This window comes from Artemia sp. Qi Xiang Cuo, chromosome 7, assembly GCF_049724085.1.
Source record: "Artemia sp. Qi Xiang Cuo chromosome 7, ASM4972408v1, whole genome shotgun sequence".
In the NCBI taxonomy this organism is placed as follows: domain Eukaryota; kingdom Metazoa; phylum Arthropoda; class Branchiopoda; order Anostraca; family Artemiidae; genus Artemia; species Artemia sp. Qi Xiang Cuo.
Window position 1 is genome coordinate 55,667,351 of NC_142800.1, and position 7,229 is coordinate 55,674,579.

At 38.7% G+C, this 7,229-nt stretch overlaps 1 pseudogene; it reads left to right on the top strand.

The window, feature by feature from the left end:
• The first annotated feature begins 1,700 nt into the window (after positions 1-1,700).
• Positions 1,701-3,277, top strand: LOC148950462 (small subunit ribosomal RNA; annotated as a pseudogene).
• The last annotated feature ends 3,952 nt before the right edge of the window (positions 3,278-7,229 follow it).

A 7,229-nucleotide genomic window follows, 5' to 3' on the forward strand; every position in this document is an offset into this window, starting at 1 on the left:
TGTTGTGATTTACCACGTCATCGTTAAATTCTGTTGATGTTTCGATGTTCATTTTAGAATTTTGTCGTTGAAATTTAAGACTTGAAACATTTCTCTTGTCTCGTATCATGGTTTACGCTATCCCTTTTACATTCTGTTGATGTTTCAAAGTTCATTTTGAAATTTCTTCGTTGAAATGTAAGACTTGAAATTTTTCTAGTGTTTTGTCTTGGTTTAACTTGTCACTGTTACATCCTGTTAATGCTTCAAAGTTAATTTGGAATTTATTCATTGAAATGTTGGACTTGGAATATTTTGGAGTGCTGAGTCATGTTTTACCATGTCACAGTTACATTCTGTTGATTTTTTAAAATTCATTTTGGAATTTTTTTTCCCGAATTTATCACTAGGCCTAAAGACTTGAGAAGCTATATTTAAAAATAGAATATTAATTTATCTCTGTCACTAAAGACCATTTATCTTTCAGACCTAAAGATCAAAAAGTCATATTGTTTCTTAATTCCCCTTTCGTAGATCAATAATTCCCCTCTATTATGCAAATCATGTTCTCAGAAACCTAGTTCCCCTAGGTGTCATTGACCCGTTAGTGGATCAATAATCCATGAATAAATTATATCCTGTCAGCGTTAGACTCAATTATAGATGGCAGCAGAGGTGCCTCGTTAGTATTCTATGCCCATATGTGGTGTCCCCCCTGTAATCGTTATGACCTCCCTACTCGCGCCATCGGCAGTTCTTACGCTAATTCGTCTCCTTAAAAAAGGTAAAGCTCCTGGTTCTGACGGACACCAATCAGAACATTTGATTTGTGGTACTGCGAAACTAGTTGAACATATGGCGCTACTTTTCCAAGCTTTGTTTTCGTTCACGTTTGGTTTTCGTGCGGGTCTTGGTGTTGGGAATGCACAAGCAGTTTTTGTGTCTATTTTGGAGAGGTATGAGAGAATGAAGAAACCTTTATTTGTTTTTGCAACATATATTTCTAAAGCATTTGATTTGATCCTACACTCCCAAGCTGTTTTCGCACTTTTGAGTAGAGGGGTAAACACATTCATTCAAAACTCTTCCATACGTGTCCACGTGCAAAATCTTTATAGCAACCAAATTTCTGTGCGTCGTGGAGCAAAACAGGGCTCAGTGTTAAGTCTTGCAATATTTAACAATGCCATCCAATACGCAACCTGAAGAATACCGCATTTTCTTATCAAGCCATCCATTTAGGCAAGTCACCTTTCATACGCAGAGGACATCCTTCTGCTGTCTGATAATTTGCAATCACTGCAGGCTGCTGTGAACAGCCTTTGTGCCGGATTGTCTGACATTCGGCTGTCAGTCGCTTCTGCTAAAACTTGATTTCTTGTTTTTATTTGTCATCACCCTCCCATTTCAAAAATTCAGGTTGGCCCTGATTCAATTTCTGCCACTGCTTCACTCAAGTACCATGGACTTGAATTCGGGACCTCAATTCGAACAACAAGGTCATTAACAATAAATATGTGGAGAAAGAAGTTGAGAAAGTCCTATAGATTTTTTTCCAGAGTTAAAGGTCAATTTGACAAAAAAAACGCTTGGTCAGCTTTATAACTCGTTTTTTGCTCCCTATGTATTTTTGCTGGTGCCATTATGGAAATTTTTCACCACGTCTGAACGTCAACAGATTCGGTCTGTCTTTTTCAAATTTTGTAAATATTTTCTTCGTGTTCCTGTTTGATCTCGTAACAGTTATATCTGTTAGCGTTACGATGTTTTTGAGATATGTGATAAGACTGATGTTTTAGAGGGGAGATTCAGACAGCGATCTGAGTCAGTTGTAGATTTGTAGATTTGTGAGTTAGATCAGGGTTTGATCCCGTAGAGTTAGCCTGAGAAACTACTACCACATCCAAGGAAGGCAGCAGGTTTGCAAATTACCCAGTCCCAGCAAGGGAAGGTAGTGACGAAAAATAACGATGCAGGACTCATCCAAAGCCCTGTGAAGGGAATGCGTACACTTCAAATCCTTTAACGAGGATCGATTGGAAGGCAAGTCTGGTGCCAGCAGCCGCGGTAACTCCAGCTCCAATAGTTGCTGCGGTTAAAAAGCTCGTGGTTGGATATAGATCTCGTTTGGGTGGTGCCGCCTCACGGGGGTCACTGTCTCGATCGGAAAATTCATTGGATAGTTCGGGGTGCTCTTAACCGATTGTTATGGGTGGCCGATACGTTTACTTTGAGCAGGTTAGAGTGCTTAAAATAGGTCAGCCACGCCCGAATATCACAGCATAGAACTACGGAATAGGACCTCGGTATTATTATGTTGGTTTTCTGAACTTGGGGTAATGGTTAACAGAGACAGACGGGAGCACTCGGATTGCGACGCTAGAGGCGAGATTCTTGGACCGTCACAAGACAAACAACTGTGAAAGCATTTGGCAAAAATATTTTCATTAATCAGGAACGAAAGTTATTTCAGTTAACGCCTGTTCTTTTCAGTTTTAGTTCAGAAAGTTCAGTTACCGCCCTAGTTCTAACCATAAGCGATGCCAACCAGCGATCCGACGAACGTTACTTGAATGACTACGCGGGCAGCTTCCGGGAAACCAATGTATTTGGGTTCCAGGAGAAGTACGGCTGCTAAGCTGAAACATAAACAAACTGACAGAAGGGTACCACCTTGAGTGGAGCCTGTGACTGAATTTGACTCAAAACCAGAAACCTCGCCAGGCCTGGACACTGGAAGGACTGAAAGATTGAGAGCTCTTTCTTGATTCAGTGGGTGGTGGTGCATGCCGCTCTTAGTTGGAGAAGGGATTTTTCTGGTTAATTCTGATAACGAACGACACTCTAATCTGCTAGATAGACGATGGATCCTAGTGGTGGATCGTTTTTATTGGGAGGACAAATGGCTTCTAGCCATATGGCAGTCAGCAATAACAAGTCTGTGATACCCTTAGATGCCATGGGCCGCAGGTGCGCTACACTGAAGAATCAGCACGTCCTCTCTGTCTGAGAGTACAAAGTAACCGCTAAACCTCTTCTATGGTTCATATTAGGGACTGCAAGGATCCCTATGAACAAGGAATCCCTAGTAGGCGCAAGTCACTAGCTTGCGTTGACTACGTCCCTAACCTTTGCACCACCCGTCGCTACTACCAATTGAGCGATTTAATGAGAATTTTGGACGGCACACCAGGGCAGCCTCTGGGCCGGTCGTGGTTTGGTTGAAAATTGTTCGAACTTGATCCTTTAGAGCAAGTAAAAGTCGTAACAAGGTTTCCGTAGGTGAAGCTGCGGAAGGATCATTAGCATTTGATAAGCAAGAAGAAGACTCTTGCCCCCTGTTGTTAGTAGTTTTTCCGATCGTTGTTATTGATACACGTGCCCTCGATTTGTGTTTGAGGTGCACAAGTAGGTTGCCGCGAGTAAGGATTACCCTTTTGCTGCATCATTCTTGTAGGATATTCGTTGAACAAAGGAGTGCTTAAGAAAGTCTTGAGGAATAGGGGCTTTGATGCAGTTATTGTGGTTGAATGCCGCAAAGTTTGGCTCGTTATTATTGGTGAGACGGTGAGACCATTGACTCATAGGACTTAAACTGGCTCTTTAGTGGTGGGTTCTCAGAGGAGTAAATCATGCAGAGCTTGTTAAGGTAGTAAGCCAATTGCATCACTATGACGTCCATGTTGATTCAAACCAACACTGAGGTGATTGTTGCTGCAGTAGCAGCACAGTTTTGCGGGGGGCCACGAAATGATGATTTGGTATTGTCTCGAGGTCTGGGTGTTTGTATCTATTAAAGGATGGAGTGGTTTTTTTGCAGCAACAAGAGATTGGATCCTACTCTGTAGTGGGGGCTCTCTGAGTAAATGAGTAAGCAAAGCTTTTGATGAACCGTGAGTGGTTTAAGGACCAAATTCATGTCATCTGAAATAGTAAACATCAGATTACTAACACTGTGATAGTTGCTGCTCAAGTAACTTTTTGGTGAGGCCCGGGAAGCACTCTTTACCCTTCCTAAGGGCCCAAGAGGCGCGTGAATCCTCAGGTGAGCCAATGTCTGGCACTGCGATTGCACTAATGTGGCATCGATTTCGCGAGCAATAAGCCAAATTCCTCTATCCTTGTCAATGGCCAGCAATAGATTACCACGGAGGCAGCCACATATAAAATCCTGGAATTGGCAGAATTTGGATCGGAAATAACGGAATCAGAACTGTGGAATTAGGGGGCAGAAGTAGGGGATCCAGAACTGACGGATCCTGAGCCTTATTTGGAATCACAGTGGGCATAGTGGGAACTAAAACTGGTTGAACCGAGGTGGAAGCCACCAGAATGGGAACTGGGACTGGGGTCTGTGGAAAAATGGGAGTTTTCCTTTAAGTTTTACGATAAATTCTAACATATACTCTAATTTTTGTAGGAAAATTTCTGAAAATACTTTAGGTGTGATAATGTGCACAAAAAGGTGCTACAGGCCAGCCATTTAATGCCAGGGTTGCGTGAATTGCCGTGGACTATCACGTCTTAACAGTGAAATTGTATATTCCTGCAGTTCAAATAATAATCTTCATCGAGATATTTAAACGTCAGAAAAAATCCCAAGTGATGAAGGGTACCAGAGGGTGACACTAGGCAGGCACATTGTGCTATGCTTGTGTCAATTGCCTCGATTCGTCAGAAGAAACACTATTGGAAATTTTCTTTTCAGTCTAAACGATCGATTCTAGTGTATATGGTTATTCTTTATGAAAATGTCTGAAAATGCTTCAAGTGTGATAATGCTTTAAAATGTTTATAAATTTCCTTATTTATAAAACTTGTTTGTACAAGATAACTTTCATTTCTTGTTCCCAGATGAATCTTCAGTAAATTTCACTAATGTAATTTATGCATCTTGTAGCCTATGTACATAGGTATGCTCGTGCAACATCGCCTCTAATATAAGTGTAAAATTCTATATGCCGAAGACGAAAAGATACACTTTTGACCGTATATGAAGGTATACCATATTCTAGCCACAAGGATATCTTGCTTTTATTTCAGCTTTGATAGTGCATCCAAGTTCCAATAGAGTAAAGGCTCAATTACTAAAAAGAAACAATATTCTAAGAACAATCTAAGAAGACAAATATTCTAAGAGGAACATGAAATTATGTCTCAAAGTATTATATAATACTTACGTGTGCGCTGTCATTACGCAACATCCACGTGTACCCCGTCCTTAGTTATGACCAGGGGTTCCCCAGGGGCCCCTGAACTAGTATTGCGAGAGACCCAGGTTTTATAATCATGTCTTATGGGGGGTAGTAGCTCCAATAGTACACCTCCTATGTCTCGTGAAAGGTATAGGGCCGTCACTACTTCTCTTTTTTCTGATCTTTAGTTTAATATGGCCTTTACTTTTTTGAAAATTTCTTTTTCGGGAAGTTTCTTTTTAATTAATACCCTAAATAAAGGCGTCTTAATGAGTCGGATGTTTAATGTAAAAAAAAACTGATTAAATAACAAATCATTTAAACTATTTTAATCACCTTCTGAAAGCCAATAGACTCTGATCACTACAAAATATAGTTTTTTAAAAATTATTAGTTCAAGATACTTGAATAAAAGATAAGCTAAAATAGTTTAATAGTTACAATATTTTGAAACTGGAACAGGCAATTCATTGAAAGAAATGACAATCATTACAGAGTCAACCAATTTTGAAAGAGTCAAACAAAAATTATTGTGAAGTACTTAAAAATCGCACTCCGATGTACATAAATTTTTGTTAATAATAAATAAATTACAATATGATTTCGCTAATTATTTAAACTGGAATTCTCTTCCGTTACCGCCCTCCTTTATTCAAAGCATTTCCAGAGCAAAAATATCATAAGTTTTTTCACATATCAAAACCGATATGCCTTCCAACCTCCATACGAAAATTTGAAGTATTTTAAGAATTGCACTTTGATGTACTTAAATTTTCATGTACAAAATAAAGTAAGACCATTATCCATTAATGTCCTTCTTTAGCCACAAAACTATCAGAGCAAAAATATCATTTTTAATACAAAATTCGATGTTTTCATATTTTTTGTTTAAAGCTTAATTTCAAACCAAGGATCATTTTTGTTTCGTTTTTTAACCAAATTGCATTTTTATATGCTTAAACAAGATAGAGGATTTTAAAAGAAAAGCTAAAAAGGAAAAAAACTAAACTAAACCACTTAAGAAAAAAATAACAGCAGGTTGCTTATTCTGTATTTAATCTTTCGGGGTTTGCTCAGAAATTACTTTTATCAGAATTCAACATTTTGTTTTCTTTTTTCTTAATGTTGAAGCTAACCTTGTTTGAAAAATTTGTTTGTTTTGTTGTATTTTTTTTTTTTTTTGCCTAATTTCTGGTCCTTTTTTATATAATGCTGGGATAACCGGATCTACCTCCACGAAACAATCGCCCTGTGCAAATATCCTTAGGCAATTCAATTCTGATAGAATTTACCCCGGACAATTACCCTTAACATCTCAACACGTAAAATTGAGTCGGCAAAGAGAAATAACACAGAAAAAATCTTTTGCAAGATTTTGGGCAAATTTCCCTGTTATAAAATTTCCTCACAAATATTTAACCCTCAAACACTTTCTCCCTATGGAACATGTCATCAAAAAATAATTCACCTTCCCCTCTCCACCCTAAAAATGTATGCACACTCCCAAATAACAAATACTATACGAACACAATGGGCAAATTTTGTAATTTAAATACCTCTCCCGAAGACCTGTGGGGGGTCTCCCTAGGCATAGTTATTTGATCTTTTAAGTATGCTGAACAAAATATCCATCTCAAAATTTTGATCGGACGATTTTTGAGGAAAAAAGCGTGGTAAGGGGTCTAGTTCCTCTTCAATGTTTTTGTTTCTTAAACCGGTTAGATATGATCAACCATGACAAAAAAAACATGGCTCCATAATCTTTACTCTGGCAAAGAAAATACAAAATTCAACAGCTTTGCATTTTGGAGCTTGTAACCTCTGAAGTAAGACCTATCAAGACCGTTTTCTATGGCAAGAAATATCAAATTGCTAGTTTTAAGAAGAAAAAAGAACTATGTAGCCGAATCACTGTCAGGCCCCGTCACGGCTACGTGACAGGCTTGTCTATAAATATTTTTATTTTCACTTATGTTGTAACCGCAGACAATGTGAGCCTCTTTTTGATGTCATGGCGTCATCATAGGTTCGATACAACCACCATTAGAGAAACAC